At 43.0% G+C, this 21,026-nt stretch overlaps 1 protein-coding gene and 1 pseudogene across 10 annotated transcripts in view; both read left to right on the top strand.

Moving 5' to 3' along the window:
- Positions 1–21,026, top strand: part of SSBP2 (single stranded DNA binding protein 2) — a 166,167-nt gene that overhangs the window by 36,479 nt on the left and 108,662 nt on the right. The gene's annotated exons all lie outside the window — the stretch shown is intronic.
- LOC148115081 (uncharacterized) lies at positions 197–6,455 on the top strand (annotated as a pseudogene). The gene is made up of 2 exons (XR_015732727.1): positions 197–551; positions 660–6,455. The product of XR_015732727.1 is annotated as an uncharacterized LOC148115081 (transcript).

Raw genomic sequence — 21,026 nt, 5'->3', positions numbered from 1 at the left:
ACATGACCACTGCACCTTTTGAAAGAGTCTGCTAACGTCGGAGTGGTGATATATATTGCAGTCTCTTAAAGTCAGATTTATTACAGTATTGTGGAAAGTGGCCATTTGAGGAGTTTTTGGGTGCAGTGCAGGACTTTCATTCCTGTCAGTGCCCACACTGAACCCTTTTCTGAATTTCTAATTCTGAATACTCAAAATGGCATCTACTGCTCCTATTCAGGACCAGAGGGAGATGGCTGAGGAGTATTACTCTCAAGTGGCTCCTGCTCGTGTATCCAGGCGTGGATATAAAAGGTCCAAAAGTGGAAGCAGGGGGGCTGCAAAGGGGCTGCAAATTTTAGCCAAAATAAAGGCTAAAGTGCTTTCCATTACAAGACCCTCAAAAGCTCAGGAGAGGGCTGAGAAAAGATTGCAGAAGGCTTTAGAAAAACAGATTGGAAAAGAGGCCATGGAGGCGGAGAAAAGGCAACATCTCAGTCCCATAGTGGATAGAGAAGTCATTGCTAATCCCTTTCCTGACCAGGCAGCACCGGCTGCTGAGCTAGATGTAGGTCAGCTATCTGAATCAGGCCCTTCTGCAGGCTTTACAGTCCCTTTCACCACTACCTCAGGGTAGAGAGGTGAGTAGGAGTAGCAGACCCCTTTCACTCCGACTGCAGTGGGGATCCACCTGGCGAAGGATTCTGTGGGGGATATATCCCAGATGATACAAAGATGGATCTCGGAAGCGGTGCAAAGAGGATTTGAGGCAGGCACAGCCCATACCCGCCAGACAGGCTTTGTGATCCTGGAGGTATCACACCAAGGGAGGTTCCAACCAGGTCAGCAACAGGAGGCCCCTGAATCTTGTCACTACTCCGACTCCTCCGCCTCTTCTGAGGGCAGTGAAGGCTCGGTCTCTATGGAAGAGGGACAGATTGATCAAGAGCTGTCGGAGGAGGAGGGCTTGACACCTGACCAACCGGTCTTTAAGGGTCTGTTCAGGTCACATTTATTTAAGGCCTTGCTTTTCAAGGCCAAGACTTCTACCCATTTGGGGCTGAACAGAGAGGACAATGTTATAGGGGAACATGACCCCGCTGGCCTGCTTTTTCTGAACCATTGATGGAAGCAGAGGCTATCCCAGCGCCCCCACTATTTATGGATATCATTCAATGGCAGTGGGCGTTGCCGGGAGTTTTTCCCAGCCCCACATCATTCGACAAGAATTTCTATAATATGGCACTAGACCTCACCAAGCTTCTTCAGACCCCTGAGGTCGATGAACTGGTGGTGGCATTGACATCTTCATCTGCTACCCTCACCTTAAGACCGGAAGAAAGAAAACTGGCACTGGCACTGCATAAGGCGCACCAGGCAGCTGCCTGGGCCATTAAGACAGCCATGGCGGCCTCTCTCTTTACCAGAGTGTTGCTGCTATGGTTGAAACAAATGCAGGACAGGATACTGGTCAGTGACCTTAGAACGCAGCAGATTTCAATAAGGTGATCGCTGCTTAACCACACTTAACTCCACCAAGTTTGGAGCCAGGGCCATTGCTGGAGCCAGACACCAAGTGGAAGTGGAGGTTGGGATCTATCCCAATTAGGGGGACAAAATTATTTGGGGAGTCCTTAGATCCAGTGTTAGTGGAATCTAGGGACAAGAGGCAGGTGTTCCCATCTCTCGCCAGGCGGTTTGACCGCCGTCCCTCACTCCTTTTTGGAGGCCTTATTTTCATCCCTGTACAGGACAGAATTTCCAGAGGTCCCAGAGGGGATTCGCCCGTAGGCAATATCAGTCGGGACAGGGGCTCATGGATAAAAATCAATCACGGCCCCAGAATAGGCGATCCTTCCAGGGGGGTGGCAATTGCTCCTTTTGGAGATCACGATGACTCCACAACCAGGGTTCCCATTGGTGGCCGGCTAGGCCTTTTTGTAGACCAATGGGAGGAGACTTCTATGGACATGTGGTTAAGGGAGACCATAAGATTCGGTTTCTCCATAGACTTTCTTGCAACACCTCCGAGGTTTTTTATCTGTTGTCCCATATCACACGCCTCCTCAAAACGACGGAACATGGAAGCCATCATTCACCATCTAGTGGAGATCAGGGCGGTAGAGACAGTCCCAGGCGAACAGAAGGGACAAGGATATTACTCCATCCTGTTTGTCATTCAGAAAGTCTCGGAGTGGGGTGAGGAGTTGCGACCAATTCTAAATCTCAAGGTCCTAAACCGGTATCTGTGGTATTGGAGGTTCAAGATGCATTCTCTCCTCTCGATATTGGAGAATGTCAGAGAGGGAGACTTCTTGACCTCAACCGACCTTACAGAGGCCTACCTATACATGCCAATATCAACATCTCACAAACAGTACCTAAGATTTTGCTACATTGGCAGGCATCTACAGTACAGGGCCAGACTCTTGGCAGTGATAGGAGCATATCTCAGGTCCAGCCCAGCCCAAATACAATCCTACCTGGATGACATTTTGGTGCAGAGGAAGGCCTGTGGGTGGCAGTGCAATGCCTATAAACTCATGGCTTCTCCATCAGTGTGGAGAAGAGTCACTTCACTTGAATAGAGGAAATTTGTCGAACGGCAACCTGGTCGTCCCCGTCGCCTTTTATCAGACACTACTGGCTGGACTCTTTCGCCTTGGCTGAGGACGCTTTTGGCAGGAGGGTCCTTCAGCGAGTTCTGGGAATGACTGGTGAGCAGGACCAGACAGATACCCACCTGTGAGGACAGCCAACTTTAGTATGTCCCATGCCTGGAGTCTTGAGTCCCCTGCCTGGAAAAGGGATGTTGGTCCTACGTGATACACCCATTTTCAGGAGGGGACGAAAGACACCACCCCCACCCTAAGAGGGGTCTGGTCTGGGGTATCCTTGGAGTGTCATTGCAGGTACTACGTCCAGAGCCTCGCTGTGACATCGTCGAAACTGGGAGTGTCAGCAGAGGACATCTCTTCAGTTTAAAATCAGTCTATAGAGCTATAAGAGTCAAGAGTCAACTCATGCCTGGAGTCTTTTGTCCCCTCCTGAAAATGGGTGTATCAGGTAGGACCAACACCCTTTCTGCACCCCAACTATATCTCCTTAAAAAAAACCCACTTGATTCAGTAACACAGCTTGATTGCTTTGCATACAGCTGTCTTCTATGGGTAAAACAAGTACAAGGTCACTTTTAGGTGCAATGTAACTCAAAGTCTCTTAGTCACAGTTTTGCTGGGGAGAGGGAGGGAGAGTTATATATTGACACTATAAAACAAAAATTATTTAGAATGTTACAAATGCCTGCCTTCCTATCTTTTGTTTTTGGAAAGACATATTATTGCATAACTATATGAAACTGTCTGAGTTTCTGAAAAACTTTCCACTAAGGCAGAATTTTTTAAAAATAAAATATACTTTCATTGGTTATAACCATATTAAGCAAAATGCAAATATTCCTACACAACCCCACCCTCCTTGCTCTGATGTTAAACTGCTGGGTTTATGCTAATCTTGATCTGCAGTGGCAACAGAGAATGTGTTGTACAATGCACTTAGAATATATGGAGAATTAGAAGTGCCAGCATGGAAACTTCATGACAGAAATAGAGAGTGGGACAGAAAAGTAAACATTTAGTGTACATTAAATACCTTTTGTCCCATTAATAATATGATTATCCCATTAACCATTTGACATTATGTTTTGAGACTTTAAATTCCATCTGTTTCTGGAAGAGAATTTCTCTGAAGGAGGAATTCAAGCCATGTTACACTGACATTACTTTCTGTGAAATTACAACTCAAGTTACTTTTTAGTCTCTTTATTTTTCTTTTATTTGATTAAAAGCTTGGAAAAAAGTATTTCTAAACATAGCATCTAGTTTTTAGACTTTGGGAGAATTTATCTTGTTTGCATTAGGCTGCTAAATATTCAGAGCAAGTTAAGATCCAAACATTTAATGCCATTGGGATCTAATAGCTAAAGTTTTCGAATTATTTCTATTCACTTTTACTTGGTAAGAGAGATTAGAAGGATGGTCATTTTCGGGTTTTGAGTATGGGACTAGCTACAATCCCAGGGCAGGGGTCATAGAATATCTACAGTCATCTTGTGGCTTTAAAGAGGCACTAATATGAGATAACAGGATATGAGATCTTGTTTCTGAAGTTTGGAATACCAGGAATCAAATAGGGATCAGATAGAATAGCAGCTAGTTTACCAGTTTCCAGTAGCAGCTCCCCTGCATTACTTGACTCAGTGGTTTGACTTACTGCGCCAGAAGACATCAACTTCAGAGCATAAGTCTGAATCAGTGATCATACTTATTGCACTGAGAGACTTCAACTTTGTTTTTCTGGGTATCCAGCAGTTTGGCAGTATATATTAAGAATAATAATATTCTTTCTTTGAGATTCTCCTGCATAGTATATCAAGGCTGAAGCCTTAGTTACCATCTGGAATGAGAAAGTTGGATTTCAATTGTGCATATGTAATCTCTCACTGCTTGTGGATCCTGGAAAGTCCTCTTCTTTACACAGGAATTCCAGGAAATTAAGAACCAGAAGGATATCTTTAGAGAAAAAGAGAGCAAATCTAATTAAAAATGGGTAAGAGCCCATTACTAAGGATTCTCTTGTGAACATACAAAAAAAAGCTAGTATTTTTCTTATTGCATCTACAGATTGTTGGCTGACAGCTTGATCCAGTTCCTCAATGAATGAAGGGCCATAGTGTGGTTGGTCTGACAGATAATCATGCAAATCTACTCTCAGATGGAATCTGATCATGAAGGGTCTGTGGAGTTGATTGAAGCATTGTTTGGAAGGAGTTTGAATCAGTTGGTCAAGACAAATAAGTGAATGGAATCCTTGGGGCTGTTAGTGCAGGTACTTGTATTTTAGATCCATGGCGCTGTGGTTGATCAAAACTTTCCAAAAGATATGTGATTGAGTTCAGGTAGTGTAAATTCATCATAGAGTAGGAGACTTTTTAATCCTGTCTTCAACCTTCCCTTCCTATTTCTAAACTAGCATTGATCACACTTCCATATTACCTTTGACAGAATTGCGATAATAGTGCTGCATCCCTTCTAGTTCTCCTTGATCTCTCGGTGGCCTTTGAAATCATTAATCATGTATTCTTCCAGACTTCTAGCCCTAACAAGATCTGGCTGTGATTTTGTGCCCTGTGCCCCTGCCCTGAATTTCTGGTTCTAGACAGGAGCAATACTTATCCAGCTTGACTGTCCTACCAAATAGCAGGTGGCAACCATTGTTAGGAGGGACTTTGCAAATATCCATCTTGTGTGCCAATTGCATGCATTTCTGGAGAAGTCCTTGCTCAGGATCACTCCTAATCTCGGTTGCAGCAATGCGTTTTCAAGATGCCCTTGAAAACCACTCAGAAGCTACAGTTCATCTGAAATGCAGAGATGTTTGTAACTATGGGTGCAGTTCAACAAAATCTTCAATTTTTAAGAGTCCACAAAAAGGTTTTTAAAAAGAAAGATATTGATAGTACATCAGATTCAGAAAATTGAGAAATTATTATGCCCATTGCTCACTGTAGAAATTAGTTTATTTATTAGCCCCTTGCTATTTTGTGGCCAAGTTACTTGCCCAATCCTTACTTAATTTTAATGTATCCTACATTTAAATATATCTAGGATGATAAATGTATAATAGAAATTTGTTTATTGCTTAGTAATTTATATGTCTCTTCTTCCTAGGACTACATGTAATATATTTTCCTTCCCAAAGTAACTCGGTTATGCTTTGATTATTTTATTTTGTTTCATTACCATTTTTTCAGCATGTTTGTAAACTATCCTGGGAAAATAATCAAAAGACAGTATTAAAAAGAATCTTAAACTAAACAGCAGGGTGAATTAGCAGCCCACAAACAGTAGCCTTCATGTCATCATCTTCTTAATTTATTAGGACATAATGACAAGAAGTTCTTATTCTAGTGTCTTCTGGAATATCCCTATTACTACATGGCAAAGCTCCTGGGAAATAAAAGCTTCTCAAGGCATCCCAATGCTTTGTATGGTTTATGGGTACCATGGAAACAGTATTCCTCAGAGCTGTTGTGGATGCTGCATAGCAGTGTGCCAAGAATCTCGAGGGAAGAGAAAAATTTCTGCTGAGACCTCCTGATTTTTCTTGTTGTGAATGTGAGCCAAGGTGAGCATAATCAGAACTGAAGCGGAAATCTGAGCAAGAGAAGATCTAGTGGGATTGCAATACAGCACTAATTCCAAATAAAGGTAAATATGGTTAGCTATCAAAGTTTGGTAATTATCAACTTAACTAGATCTTAGTATGGCAAATATAAATTCAGTTCTTTTTTTTCTTATTAACTGGGTATGGCTAACAATTTGGGATAATTAGTTCTGACCAAGGATTATTATTATTTTTTTTGGTAAGTTAAGAAGTTTCCAAAGTGAAAATCTACGAAGAAAAAAAAAAAGAAAGGAAGTGGTATTATTATTTTCATGTAACTTTATATGTGAACACAATTGCTCAAAGAGAGTTCTGTTATTAGGAATGCTATTGTCCCATTGTTTAATTTTAATGTATTCTTGTTATGGAGTAAAATTAGTATGGATTGATTTGTTATAAGCAGTGGTAGTGGAGTTTGTCATTAGAATCTAGAATTGAATGCCTATAAAGATAAAATATACATACACATATACTCATATACATGAGCCTTGGTGGCACAGCAGACTAAAGCACTGTTAAGTAACACCAGCTGCCTGCAATTACTGCAAGTTCAAATCTCACCAGTCTCAAGGTTGACTCAGCCTTCCATTCTTTCGAGACAGGTAAAATGAGGACCCGGTTGGCTGACTTTGTATAAAAAAGAACACCACTGGGGGGGGGGGCGGCAAAAGCCCTACTACGCAGGTATAAACAAAAGTATGAAGGCTATTGCTTAACGCATTGTAAGCTGCCCTGAGTCTCCGGAAAAGGGCCGGATTATAAATCAAATCAATCAATCAATCAATCAATCAATCAATACATACATACATACATACATACATACATACATACATACATACACATCTACAAATACTGAAAAATAAACACTTCTTTTCTACAGTAGTTGTCATCTCTGTCCATTATTGTCTAGGGATATCTTAAGAGTGTTGTATCTACCGTATTTTTTGGAGTATAAGACACACCGGAATATAAGACGCACGTACCTTTTTTGTTTTGTTTTGTTTTTATTTTTTAGACAAACACACATACAAACATACAATGTATTTTCTTTGAACAGAGTATTTGGCCGGTTCACAAATTTAAACAGTGTTTAGTCATTTCAATTAAATTTATAATTTCTATATTTCCTTTTTGCCATATTTATACATCTGTTTTTTTAAAAAAACCAGTATTACCCTCATCCTCATCTCTAATCTTAATCAAATTCAAATTTTCCCTTCTATTCTATATTATACCCCTTCCCATTGTCATCTATTTTTATATCCATCCTCACATTGGTTAATTATGTAATATTACAATTGTTTAATACAAATTCAACATTTTAATATAAATCAATTAGTTATATAACTATCTTTTTTTATATATTAATCACTATGAACATGAATATTCCAATTATTTCCATGCAATCCAATTTCTTACAAATCAATTAATTATATTTACCAATAATAATAAACCAAATAATTTTCCCCATATATTCCTCCAAACCACAACTTAACCATTCCTGCTTTCAACACAATATACAATTAATAGCATCTCAATTATTACAATTCCCTAGTTAAAAAGAGCTTTCCCCTTATGTTACTCATTTTCACATCTTAAAGTCTCCCAATAACCCAAATAGTTTTGCCTATATAATCCTCCAAATCACAACTTAATCATTTCTACTTTCATCACAATATATAATTAAAAATATTTCAATCGTTACAATTTCCCTAATTAAATTTAAAAATGTTCTAGCTGTTATCCAAGCTACAACTTAATCCTTTTTACTTTCACCACCATATACCATTAAAGGTATTTCAATTATTACAGTTCATACTTATTTATATTTCTAAAAAAAATAAAAAGATAAAAACTTATCATTGTCTGGATTTCAAAAATACAAAGACAAATATTCCAATTATTATTAATTTCATTTTTACAATCATGATTTCTCATTTATTTCTTACTACTATTCATATTTCAATTCTAAATATATATAACATCTTTCTGTTTCATTTCTTTTTCTTTTTCTCCCTTCCCTTTTTTTCTTTTGTGTTTTAAAATCTTGAACTCTCCTCTTTTGCCCTAAATTTCCCATTGTTTGCACCTACCTTTTTTGGTGAGGAAAAAGAAGAAAAAGAAATCTCCTTCTGCCTCTGCCTAATTTTGCTACATTACAGCAAACAGCCTGCTTTACTTTCATTTTCATAGCTTGATTAGCACCAAAAAAAAAATCTGCTCCAGCAATTTACCTCTTTGCAGCAAGCAGCAGAGCCCTGTGCAAAACAGCTGAGAGCAAATCAGCTGAGAGTCGGGAGGCCGATCCTTTCAACTTGTGCTAATTAGGATGTGTTGAAGCTGAAAGGAGCTGTTTTTTCTTGCTGTTTGCTTGCAAGGAGATAACTGCTGCGAGGCACAGGCCAAAGGGTAGGGGCCAATGGGTGGGCGAGGCTACATTTGGTGTATAAGATGCACCTAAATTTTCACCCCCTTTTGGGGGGGAAAAGGTGCGCCTTATACTCCGAAAAATACAGTATATATGTATATGTGTATATGTATGTATGTATGTATGTATGTATGTATGTATGTATGCATGCATGCATGCATTTATTTTCCACCACACTTTCCTCCTCCTATTTTCCTCACAACAACCTGTGAGGTGGGTTGAGCTATGAGAGAATGACTGGCCCAAAGCCACCCAGCTGGCTTTCGTGGCTAAAGAGGGATTTGAACTCATGATCTCCTGCTTTTTAGCCTGGTGCCTTAACCACTAAATCAAACCAGCACTGCATATATTTACATTAACAAAATATATTTGTTAGCTTGTTTGTAAAATATAAGTTTTTTAAATTAAATTGTCTGAAATTTACAGACAATTACAAATCTGTGTACATTTAAACTGAAATGCTACTAACCACTTCCTGTTTCAAGATTATTTCTTTATAGTACTTAAAATTCCTTGCGTTGGGCTACATAATTTATGTCATTTCCGGTTGCTTATGATAAATTTTGATTATATTATACAGGAGGAAAATTAGATTTTTTTTATTACTCTAGTAACTTTCTTCTTGTGGTTCCAAGAATGCTGAGAATACAATTATAAAATTTCATTTTGTCTAAGAAAAGAAAATACAGGAAGTCATCAACTTACAACTACAATTGAGCCCAGAATTTCTGTTGTTAAATGAGACATTTGTTAAGTGAATTTTGCCCCATTTTATGACCTTTCTTGCCACAGTTGTTAAGTGAATCACTGCAGTTGTTAAGTTAGTGGCACAGTTGTTAAGTGAATCTGGCTTCCCCATTAACTTTGCTTGTCAGAAGATGATCACAAGACCCCAGGACACTGCAACTTTCATAAATATGTACCAATTGTCAAGTGCCCAAAGTTTGATCACATGAACTCAGGACCGCTACAACGGTCTTAAGTGTGAAAAACAGTCATAAGTCATTTTTTTCAATGCCTTTGTAACTTCGATTGGTCACTGAATTAACTGTTGTAAGTTGAGGACTACCTGTATTGAATAACAATTAGCTTGTTCCATAGTGTGAAATATTTCCAATGAAAAATTTATAAAAATATATAAGGTTATTCAATATATTTAAGAGAGTATCTTATATCCAAAACAGTTCCTCCTCCATCTATCTTGTTGCCATCTTCAAAACCCAGCAAAAGCAACATAGAGAAAGAAAATCATGATATAATTGGTGGCTTACTAGAACCTAGATTGTAATTGTACTTTTATTCCATATCCATTTTATTTTATTTTTCCAATACCCATTCCATATAAAGCCAGCTTTATACATACATACATACATACATACATACATACATACATACATACATACTGTATTTTTCGGACTATAAGACACACTTTTTTGTCTCCCAAAAGGGGGTGAAAATATCTATGCGTCTTATAGACTGAATATTGCCTAAATCCCGCCCACCCACTGGCTGTTTTTTTGCCTCTGCATGCCCCATTTTTGGGCCTTTTGTTTTTGGCTTTTTTTGGTCTGTTTTTGAGGCCTTTTTGGCCAGTTTTTGAGGCTTTTTTCAGCCCGTTTTCAAGGCTTTTTTCCGCCTATTTTTGAGGCTTTTTTGGCCAATTTTTTCAGAAAAAAAAGCCTGAAAAAGCAACCCAAAAACAGGCCTTTTGGGGGGGCATTTTCAGGCCTAAAATCGGGCTGAAAAATGGCCTGAAAATGGCCCAAAAAACAGGTTGCTTTTCAGGCATTTTTGCTGGCCAAAAATGCTCCAAAAATGCCCTGAAAAGGGCCCCAAAATGCCCCCCAAACAGGCAGTTTTTCTGGCTCTGTTTTGGGCCAAAATCGGCCCAACCTCCCTCCCCATGGGCCATTTTTTTGAGCCGTTTTCAGGCTGTTTTCCCAGCCAAAATTGGCCCCAAAATGGCATGAAAACGGCCCAAAAATGCTGGCTGCGAGAGGAAGCGAAGCTGGTTGAGCCAGACCCAGACATGTCCCAGGTCCCCTTGTCCCAGAAGGAGCAACCTCGCACTCTTCCGTTCTCTGCTAGCCCCTTCCTTGCACGTGATCGCCCAGCAACAGAGAGGGAAAAGGGGATGGCGTTTCTGTGTAGCACTCTCCCCTCAATGCTAGCGGCCACCGCTGTCCCTTTCTCCATCTCCGCTGCTGGGCGATCCCATGCGAAGAAGGCTAGCAGAGAAGGGACGTCCAGCTTACCCAGCTTCTCTTCCTCTCGCAGCCAGCTTTCGCAATCTAACTTGACACAGTCTCTCTCATACACACACGCACACACACACACAAATAGGTTGGATCTTTTTTTCCTCCTGCCTCCCCATTGGAGACCCTTGATTCCCTCCCCAGTCCTGCCTGTACCATACACGTACACCCACACAAGTGACATAGAGTTGGCCATGCCCACTCAGTCACATAAACCACCACCCCCAGCCAGGCCCACCCAGCTATGCCCACCCAGCCAGTCATTAGGGCAGACCCTAATGGAGCCCACCATGGAAAATATGCTTTGGAATGCACAGAGAATGTTAATGTTGAACTTGTTGGCAATTCTTTAAAGGTATAGACTTTCCTAGGATTTGCACAGCTGACATAACAAGAATATATATATTTGTTTTGAGGAAGTCCTGTCAGGTATAATGTGCCCATTCCTCTACAATCTGATACATTCTTTTTCTTTTGAATATGAAGTACTGCACAATTCTAAAATGTGGATAATTGGGCACTGAGCTTTTTAAAAAAATAGATTGTATGTGGATTGCTTGTTTCTGACACAGCATTTAATAGCTGAATTTACACCTTTATTACTTTCACAAATAACTTCAGGCAGGGAACATATCCAACACATCTTCCACCTCCTATCTTCCCCATGACATCTCTGTGAAATGAGTTGGGCTGAGAAAGAGTGAGTGGCCCAAAGTCACCCAAGCTTGCTTTCATGGCTAAGGTGGGACTTGTACTCTCTTCGTAATCTCGTATCCTGAAGCATTTTTAAACTTATTCTTGCTTTTTTGGCTTGCCATATAAATTTCCTTGTTATCATATTTAGATATTGAAAATAAGTCTTTTCAATTTTTATCGGTATTGTCTGAAATAGAAATAATAATCTTGATAATATATTCATCTTTATAATTGCTATCCTTTCCATAAGTGACAATTGAAGATTCTTCCATTTATCCAAGTCTTTCTCAATTTGTTCTTTAAGTCTATAATAATTGTATTCTTTGATCGTTGCACACCTTGAAGTCAAATATATTCCTAAGTATTTAATTTTTTCACTACTTGTATGTCTAATGTCTCTTCTATCTCTTTTTTTTTGTTTTTCTGTAATATTTTTCATTGATTTTTGGTTTTTTGTTTGTTTGTTTGTTTGTTTATTTTCAGTCCAGACACTTTTCCATAGTTCTCTATTTGGGCTAATAGTTTTGGTCCTATAACTTGTGGTTCCTCTAAGATAAATACTAAATCATCCGCAAATGCTTGCAGTTTATATTCCTCTTTTTTAATTTTCATTTCCTTTATCTCTTTATCTCGCCTAATGTTTCTATTCAATACTTCTAGAGTCAGAATAAACAATAATGGTGATAGGGGACATCCTTGTCTAGTACCCTTCATAATTCCAACGTTCTCTGTCATTTCTCCATTCATCATTATCTTTACAGATTGGATGTCGTAAATTGTTTTTACTGTATTTATAAATCTCTCCCCAAAGTCCATTCCCTGCAATTGTCCTATCATAAATTGCCAATTCATATTATCAAAAGCTTTTTGAGCATCTAAAAACATCATCGCCATTCGTCTTTCTGAATGCGTCTTGTAATACTCCAAGGTATCCAAAATTACCCTCATATTGTCTATAATTTGCCTTTTAGGTAGGAATACATTTTGATCTGTATGAATAAATTAATTTAACGGTTTTTTAAATCTGTTTGCCATTATTGAGGCAAAAATCTTGTAGTCCACATTTAATAATGAAATGGTTCTATAGTTTTTATTAGTTGTAGAGCGTACTGCGCCTAAGGCGCGCTTTGCGCGCATACACAGTACTCAAAAAAATGCTCTTCTTTTTTCAATTTATACACCAACCACCTTTCTGGTTTATTTGCATTTTAAACCCATTTTAAACGGAGCGGAGCCCTGATGAGCCATGTGCTGGGGCTGCAATAATGTGCTGAAGCTGACCAGGCAGTTTGCTGCAAGGGTGGCAGAGGCAGATTTTTTCCCCCTTGTTTTCCTCCTCTAAACCTAAGATGGTCAGGAGTATCTTATGGACCGAAAAATACAGTACCTTTGTGCATTTCCTTCTCTATTTGGCTGAGAAAGGGAATGAGCAAAATGTGGAATTAATAAGCAGAATGTGCCCAGTACTAAATAAGTGCCTCACAGTAGCAGTGATGCTTACTGAAACAAAGGATAAGAATGTCCATTGGAAACAAATGGGAACAATATGCGGAACCACAAAGTGTGTCAACTGACGTGACTGAGCTCCATTGAAATAAGTAAAATAAACTATAAATAAAAAAAGGGATGAGCCATTAAAGAGCGAAATAGGTAAAAGCAGCAGCCTTATGTTCTACTGAGATGATAATGGCAATTATTTTCTGATAGTCCTGTTTATCTTTTTCAGGTAGCAGAAGTAAAGGGAAACCTTAATTAAAAACAATCTCTAACTTGATCCTGAGAAAACCATTGACATATGGTTCTTCTCTATAGTGTAGAAATGGGAGGTGCCAGGCTGGGATATTCTATGCTCTAGCTCTATGTCCTGAGTTGAAAGCTTCTGAAGATCCGCCTCCCTGGTGACGTCTCTTCAGTTTTTTTCAACTCAGCCTAGCTCATGGTGGCAATTCTTTCAGCTCCTCAGCTGTGAGTTGAGCCATAGTAATATTTTCCTGGATTTTATTTGATTTTATTTGATTTTATTTTAGAATTTATTTGAGTTTGTTGTTTCCTTTTCTGCTGCTTTTTCCCTGTGTGTTGGAGTCTGTATTGCAGGTATTTAACCGGGGAGGGCTCTCCGATCGCGGATTGAGCGTGGGGGGGGTTGCTTGCAGGCTTCCCCCAGCCTCCCCTTTTTCCTTTTAGCGGCGGTGGGGAGATAACCGGCTGGCTTTCGCCCCGGTTCCCCTCTGAGGCAGGCAGAAGCGATGGAAAGCTGTTTTATAGCCGCGGGAGCCGCGCAGGTCTTTCTAGCCTTGCCGCGGCGTCCCTTTGATCCCCGCCAGTCAGCTGTGCGGTGGAGCGGCTTTTTTGCTTATTTTTGCTGTTGTTGAAGCCGCTGCAGCCGCGCCAGCCTTGGACAGCCTGGGCGCGGGCTGCTTTCCCTTCAGACCTTTGGAAGCACCTTTGGCTGTGAAAGGGGACAGTGCCAGCCCCCGGGCCACGCTTCTTGACTGTTCCTGCAGAGCAGGCCCTTTCCTATTTGTAAGTCGTGGCAGCCATTGTTCCCGCGCAAATGGTGGCGGCCATTAAGTCCGGGCGGCTTTGATCTCCCGGCATTATCTGAGGCACTGGCTGGTAGGCTCTCCACTGGAGCGGATGGGAGCCTGGACTACTGACCAGCCTTGTTAATGTCTGCAGGCTTGCTTGGCAGCCTGACCTGACTTGGCGTGAGCCCTCAGCTTGCTGTGGTTGATTTGATTTTGGCAATTACGAGTGGCCATTTTGAGAAGCACAGCAGCCATTTTATCTGCAATTCAGGCCAGTATACCTGCCTTGTTATTTTCCAGACTTCTCTTGAGACTTTTCTGCCCCTTTAAGGGAAATTGTTCCCTTCTTGGTCTGGGCGGTTAATTGGAAGGCATGGGGGATGCTGACAGGCAAGCACCCTTTTCGGCTGAGGGCTCTTGGTCCCCTCAACATGACAGAGGCAAGGACAGAGGCAAGGCTCCTTCCAGGCCACGAACTGCCAGCGTGGCTGTAGCAAATAAGATCAACGCCTGGGCTAAGGCTAGATCTGGGCTTTCCAAGGCCGAGGAGAAGACAGCTCAAATCAGACAACGGGCCTTGGACAGAGAATTTGCAAAGGCCTCTGCCACTAATCTGGCCCAAGAAACCCCTCCGGCTCCTGTATCTGCCCACAACCTGCCTGCACAGAGTGCGGATGTAGCAGTGCCACAGCTTTTGCCCATTCCTGCTGTGGCAGGGCCTTCTAGGCCGTGGACTCCAGAGGCTCGTACAGATACTCAGCCTCTCCAAGGGCATGCGGTGGCACCGAGATTACTTCAGGCCACCTTTACCTCCACGGCGGGCCTCCGCCAGGACGAGGGGGGGAGCAAGATGTCCCCAACTTTATGAAGTCCTGGGTGGAGCAGACTATTTGAAGGGGCATTGCAGAGGGGATGCAGTTACAGTCACAAGCTTTCGCCCAGATGTATTCCGACCAGAGGCTGAGCCTCAGAGGTTTATGATGGCTCCTGAGGAGGACCAGGACCAGTATTCCCCTTCTCCATCCGAATTGGCGAATTATGAGGAGGACTATCAAGGGGAGGGAGAGTTTTCTGGCCAGGATCAGGACCAGCTCCCTAAACCTGCCTTTAAAGGGTTGTTTAATCCGGCCCTTTTGAAACCTCTGCTGACCAAGGCTAGGGCTACAGCGTGTTTGGGTCCAGACCCATCGCTCTCAGGTGCCAACATGGGTAGTGGAGAGCAGGACAATTACCTTTTCACAGAACAGGCAGTGGAGGCAGACACCATTCCCATCCCGGGAATGTTTTTGGACATGATACGTAGACAGTGGGTTGCCCCAGCTGTAGCTCCTTGGGCCTCGGGTCTGGATAATCAATTGTTCACTGTTGATTCGGATATGCTTAACCTGTTGGAGGTTCCCAAGATAGACGCTCCAGTAGTGGCACTCACCTCTTCTTCTGTGTTGCCACCTGACGCTGAGGATGCCTTGAAGGCGTTTCCTCCGTTGCCCAGTTTCTGGAGACCCGTTCAGGCGGGGGCTCATGGAATCGGCTATCCAGCATTTGCTGGATATTCGGGCCATTCAGCCAGTTCCACTGGGGCAAAGGGGGCGCAGATTCTACTCCAGCCTATTTGTCATCCCAAAGGCCTCGGGGGGATGGAGGGCAATTCTAAATTTGAAGGGACTCAACGATTATATCGTTTACAGGAGGTTCAAAATGCACTCCCTGCATTCCATCTTAGCGGGGATCAGGGAGGGAGACTTCTTAGCCTCCATAGATCTGACCGAAGCATATCTCCATATCCCTATTGGCCGGAGCATCGTCAATACCTGAGGTTTTGTTATTCAGGCCGCCACTACCAATATCTCGCCCTGCCGTTCGGGCTGGCTTCCGCCCCCCGGATGTTTACCAAGATTCTTTCGGTCTTGGCAGCGTACCTCAGGTTGATCCCCATCAGGATCCAGTGCTATCTCGACGATCTGCTCCTACAGGCATCCTCTCTACGGCGAGCGGAACAGACTTGGCCACGACAATAGGTGCGCTGAGGGACCATGGTTTCTCTGTGAATCTGGCCAAGTGCCAACTTGTGCCTTCCACGAGGCTTCCACTTAGGGGCCCTGATAGACACGCAAGCGGGGCAGGTTTTCTTGACCCAAGACAGACAGGAGAGTATAAAGGCATTGATTTTGTTGCTTCGAGGGAGCCAGACGGTACCAGTCGATCAGCTGTCCCAGCTGTTAGGGAAAATGATTTCTTGTTTGAATATAGTTCCCTAGGCCAGGTACCATGCGAGGCCACTACAGTGGTTCTTGCTTCCGTTTCAGAGGGCAGGGACGAGCTCATCCAAGATCAGGGTGCCGGTACCGCCACTGGTGCTACGATCCCTGGCTTGGTGGACATCAGATGCCATCCAAAGGGGATGTCACTTCAGGGATCCCCGCAGGATGGTAGTAACATCGGATGCCAGTCTGTTGGGCTGGGGGGGGGCATTGCGGGTCTCAAGTGGCCCAGGGACGCTGGTCCCACCTAGAACTCTCCCAGCAGATCAATTGGTTGGAGCTCCGAGCAGCTCGTCTGTCTCTGCAGGCATTTCTTCCAAAGGTGAGAGGCCAGCATGTGCTCCTTCTCACAGACAACACAATGACAAAGGCCCATATAAACAGGCAAGGGGGGACTCGTTCCCGGCGTCTAATACGAGAGGCGGAGACCCTTTGCCACTGGGCAGAGACTCACCTTTTGTCCCTGACAGCGGACCACATTGCCAGGACGGACAACGTCGAAGCCGACTGGCTGAGTCGGGCCATTGTGGACCCATCGGAGTGGAGACTCCATCCCAGCCTGTTTGCAGACATAATCGATCGATTCAGTCGACTGGTGATGGACCTCTTTGCCTCTCCAACGAACACACAACTTCCCCGTTTCTTCTCCCGTTTCCCTGTCCCCGGGACCGGCAGGGGTGGATGCTCTGCGGACCCCTCCTATACGCCTTCCCTCCCCTACCTCTCATCCCAGCTGTCATTTGGAAGGTGTTGTTGGAGGGGGCGGAGATAGTGTTAGTGGCCCCTCACTGGCCCAGACAGCCGTGGTTCGCTGACCTTGTCGACCTGTCGGTCGCCAGGTCTGGCGGATTCCCCTGGACAGAGTCTCCCTCAGTCAGGGCCCGATGCAGCACCCAGACCCGCAGAGACTGCAGTTAGCCGTTTGTAGGTTGAGCGGGGGCTCTTGAGGAGGGAGAGCTTTCCTGCTAGGGTCATCAGGACTATGCAGGCAGCCAGGCGGCCCTCCACCATGCGCATTTACAAGGCCACATGGAACAGGTTTGCAGTGTGGTGTGCCTCCAGACATTTGAGTCCAACTTCAGCATCAGTGATGGAGGTGCTGGAATTTTTACAGGAAGGGTTGGACATGGGACTTTCCACTAACACTTTACGACGACAGGTGGCTGCGCTGGGCTCTGTCTTGACATTTGGGGAGTGGGGTTCTCTCGCTAACCATCCGAGGGTGAAGACCTTTCTGCGTGGAGCGGCTAATTTAAAACCCCCTCCACTTCACCGTTATCCCACGTGGGACCTTTCTAAGGTTCTACAGGCATTGACTAAGGCACCTTTTGAACCATTGAGGGAGGCTAGTCTTCGTCTCCTCTCGTGTAAAGTAGCTTTTCTTGTGGCCGTCACGTCTGCCTGACGGATCTCGGAGTTGGTGGCATCGGTGCGGAAAGACCTGTGTATTTTTCACTCCAACAGAGTGGTCCTACGGCTGGACCCTACCTTCCTTCCTAAGGTCAACTCCTTGTTCCACCGAGCGCAGGAGTTGGTCCTGCCAGACTTCTGCCCTTGGCCTCAGCACGCCTTGGAGCAGACCTGGCACACTTTGGATGTGAGGAGGGCCCTCCGTATTTACATTTTTCGGACCTCTTCTTTCTGGAAGACGGAGGCACTGTTTGTCTCCTTCCAACCATCGATTCTTGGCCACAGGGTGACCTCTTCCACAGTGGGGTGGTGGCTTCGGACGTGCATTTCATCTGCATATGAGCTTCAGGCTCTCCCGGTGCCTCAAGGGATAACGGCTCACTCAACCCGCAGTGCTGCCACAACGGCGGCCTGGGCTACTCAGGCATCAGTCGAGGACATCTGTAGGGCGGCCACGTGGAGTTCTCCCACTCCCATCATCCGCCACTATAGACTTGATTCCTACGCATTGACGGAGGCGGCGTTTGGGAGACGAGTACTGCAGAGGGTACATGAAGATCCGGGGTTGTCAGCCCAGGACAGTTCCCACCCTTAGGGCTGGCCAGTCTTTGGTATATCCCAGCCTGGGACCTCCCATTTCTACACTATGGAGAAGGGACGTTGGTCTTACCGTGATATGTTCCTTCTCGTAGTGTAAAATGGGAGGTGCCAGCCCCACCCTGTCTGTGTCTGCCTGGACCGGCTCCTGTTGGTGGGGCGTATCTGTTTTCTGTCTTTCAGACTGTTTATCATTCGCTTTGGCTTCGTTGGCAAAACTGAAGAGACGTCACCAGGGAGGCGGATCTTCAGAAGTTTTCAACTCAGGACATAGAGCTAGAGCATAGAATATCCCAGCCTGGCACCTCCCATTTTACACTACGAGAAGGAACGTATCACGGTAAGACCAACGTCCCTTTTAGTGATAATATTTAAGCATTAGCTGTAGTATATATAAAATGTACAGCATTTATCTCCAGCTCTATAACATAATTTGAAGTCTGAAAAACGTAATTGTTATGTATTGTGATTTGTGTTTACATAGAATGCCAAATGGGGGTACCACCTTTGAGAAAAAAAATTCCAGCAGAACTTAATGAGTTCTGACAAGTAGAATTCTTACCTGGTTGTGAAGGGGACTTACATATGGATTGCACCAATAATTATTTTCACTAATAAAAATAAGTTGGATACATAATTATTTGTTTTTAATTATTTATATTATCCTTCCTTTGAAGACATCCCAAATGGTACAAGTGAAATATTTGTACTGAATAGCTGAACATTTTCTTTAATTGTAAATAAAGAACATTCAGGTATATTAAATTATATTGATCATGATCTAAAAGATAAAGTGTGTACACTAGAGTACGGGTAGAGTGCAAAAATTTACAAAATAATTTTATGTATTTACTGTAATGAAGATTTCGTCTTATTCCAGTATACTACTTTGCTGAACTTTTCAGAAGAACATATGTGCTATAAAGATTTGTACAGAAAGAAGGGAAATAGTGAAATCTTTACTGAATTTTAATGTGCTGCCAAAGAAATAAACAGTTCATCTGCATCTAACTGTTTGGCACATGGATCTGTATTAACTTATGTTTGTCTTTCCTTATTTGAGAATTTATTTATTTATTTCTGTAGCCATGTCTCTTTAAATTTTAAAATTGATATCATAAGCCTCTTTTAATCAGGAATATTTAAAATGTATATTACTGTTACAAACATTATGATATATAATTTCCTATAGTATATTAATATTTACAAGTTATAAACAGGAAGTAATGATAAGGAAAAGCAGCATTTGTCTTTGGCTAGCAAAAATCTAATGTAGGAATGATTCTTCTTCATGTGTTCAATCGTAGCACTGTATTCTCAATACTTTTCAAATTATTATCAGTTGCAATCCAATGATTAATTCACATTGACATAGTGTGAATTTGTAGTTGAGTTTAATTTGTTGTTTAAAACTTTTATGTTATGCTGAATTACCAATTCATAATTATTTGATACATTTGGCATCATGGTAAGAGGATGTAGTTCTTAAAAGAACCAATTTTTGCCAAATGCAGTAGAGGTAGTCCTCAACTTGTAACCACAATGAGGACTGGAATCTTGATAACTGTTTTGTGGCTGTGGCAGCTGGCCACAGGCAGCTGAAAAGTACCGGAGGTCGCGGAAAAAGCTGCTGCCGTCACTGCCATGTTCTTCGTGCATGCACATCCCATTGGACTTGCAAGGCAATGGGATGCTCGTGCGCGAAGAACATGGTGCCGATGAACATGGTGGGCGGGGCAAGCGAGCAGCAACTGGGGGACCAGTTCGGGGGCATGGCCAGCCGGCCATCGCTACCAGTTCAGTGACCTTGGCCAAATTTCCACCAACGATTCGGTGCAAACAGCTGAATACCACCTCTGATCCATATGTAGGAGAAGCATCCTGGATCATAAAAACGTTAGGTGCAACTTGGAGACCCATTTGGAGAGTGGGAGGTGTGCCTAGTGCTCACCATGCCTTAGTAGAAGATGTCAGAATCTTTTCAAAGACTTTCTGAAGCAGTTCAAGGACAGGGCACTCTACAGAATGGCAGGTGCACATTGTTTCCACAATGCCTTGGAAAACCTCATAATCTTTCCAAAGGCTTTCTGAAAGTGTGGAAATAGGGTGTATTACTTAGATAATAGCAGGTGAGATTTGGAGGAACACATAAACAACATTGGAAAGAAGAGCTTGCTTGCTGCAGCTGCTTCATGTAAGTCAGACCAGGTGTGCCTCATCATTAGCAAGAGGAACATGGTGAAAGTCAGCTGGATGTGGTAGAGCCTGAGGTGTGCAGGAGAGTTTGGGCTTTGCACCTAGTAGTGGTGCCGGTTGAAGTAGAGGCCTGAAGATAGTGACACAGGATTGAGACTATTGAAGGCCCTGGGCCACTAATTTCTCAGAGCTGCCGCCACCATTGAGGAATGCCACTGTGCAATGTGGCCAAGGGCAAAAATGGGGAGAGGGGAATAGACAGGTGAAGAGAGTTGGAAGCAATCCCTTATTGAGGTTCAGGACTGGGGAAGTGGCGCAAGTCCAGAATGGCTTGGATTGGGGTAGGTCCTCAGCTAATGACTGGTAAAATTTGCTTAACAGCAGCAAAGGACATTTCAGTTTGCTAAATAGTGCAGTCAATGACATCAAGCTTTATGACATTATTTAGCAT

Source organism: Pantherophis guttatus, chromosome 2 (genome assembly GCF_059756535.1).
Source record: "Pantherophis guttatus breed Tessera chromosome 2, ASM5975653v1, whole genome shotgun sequence".
In the NCBI taxonomy this organism is placed as follows: Eukaryota; Metazoa; Chordata; class Lepidosauria; order Squamata; family Colubridae; genus Pantherophis; species Pantherophis guttatus.
Note: the sequence above shows the minus strand (reverse complement) of the source record. Positions and strands in the feature narration are given on the sequence as shown.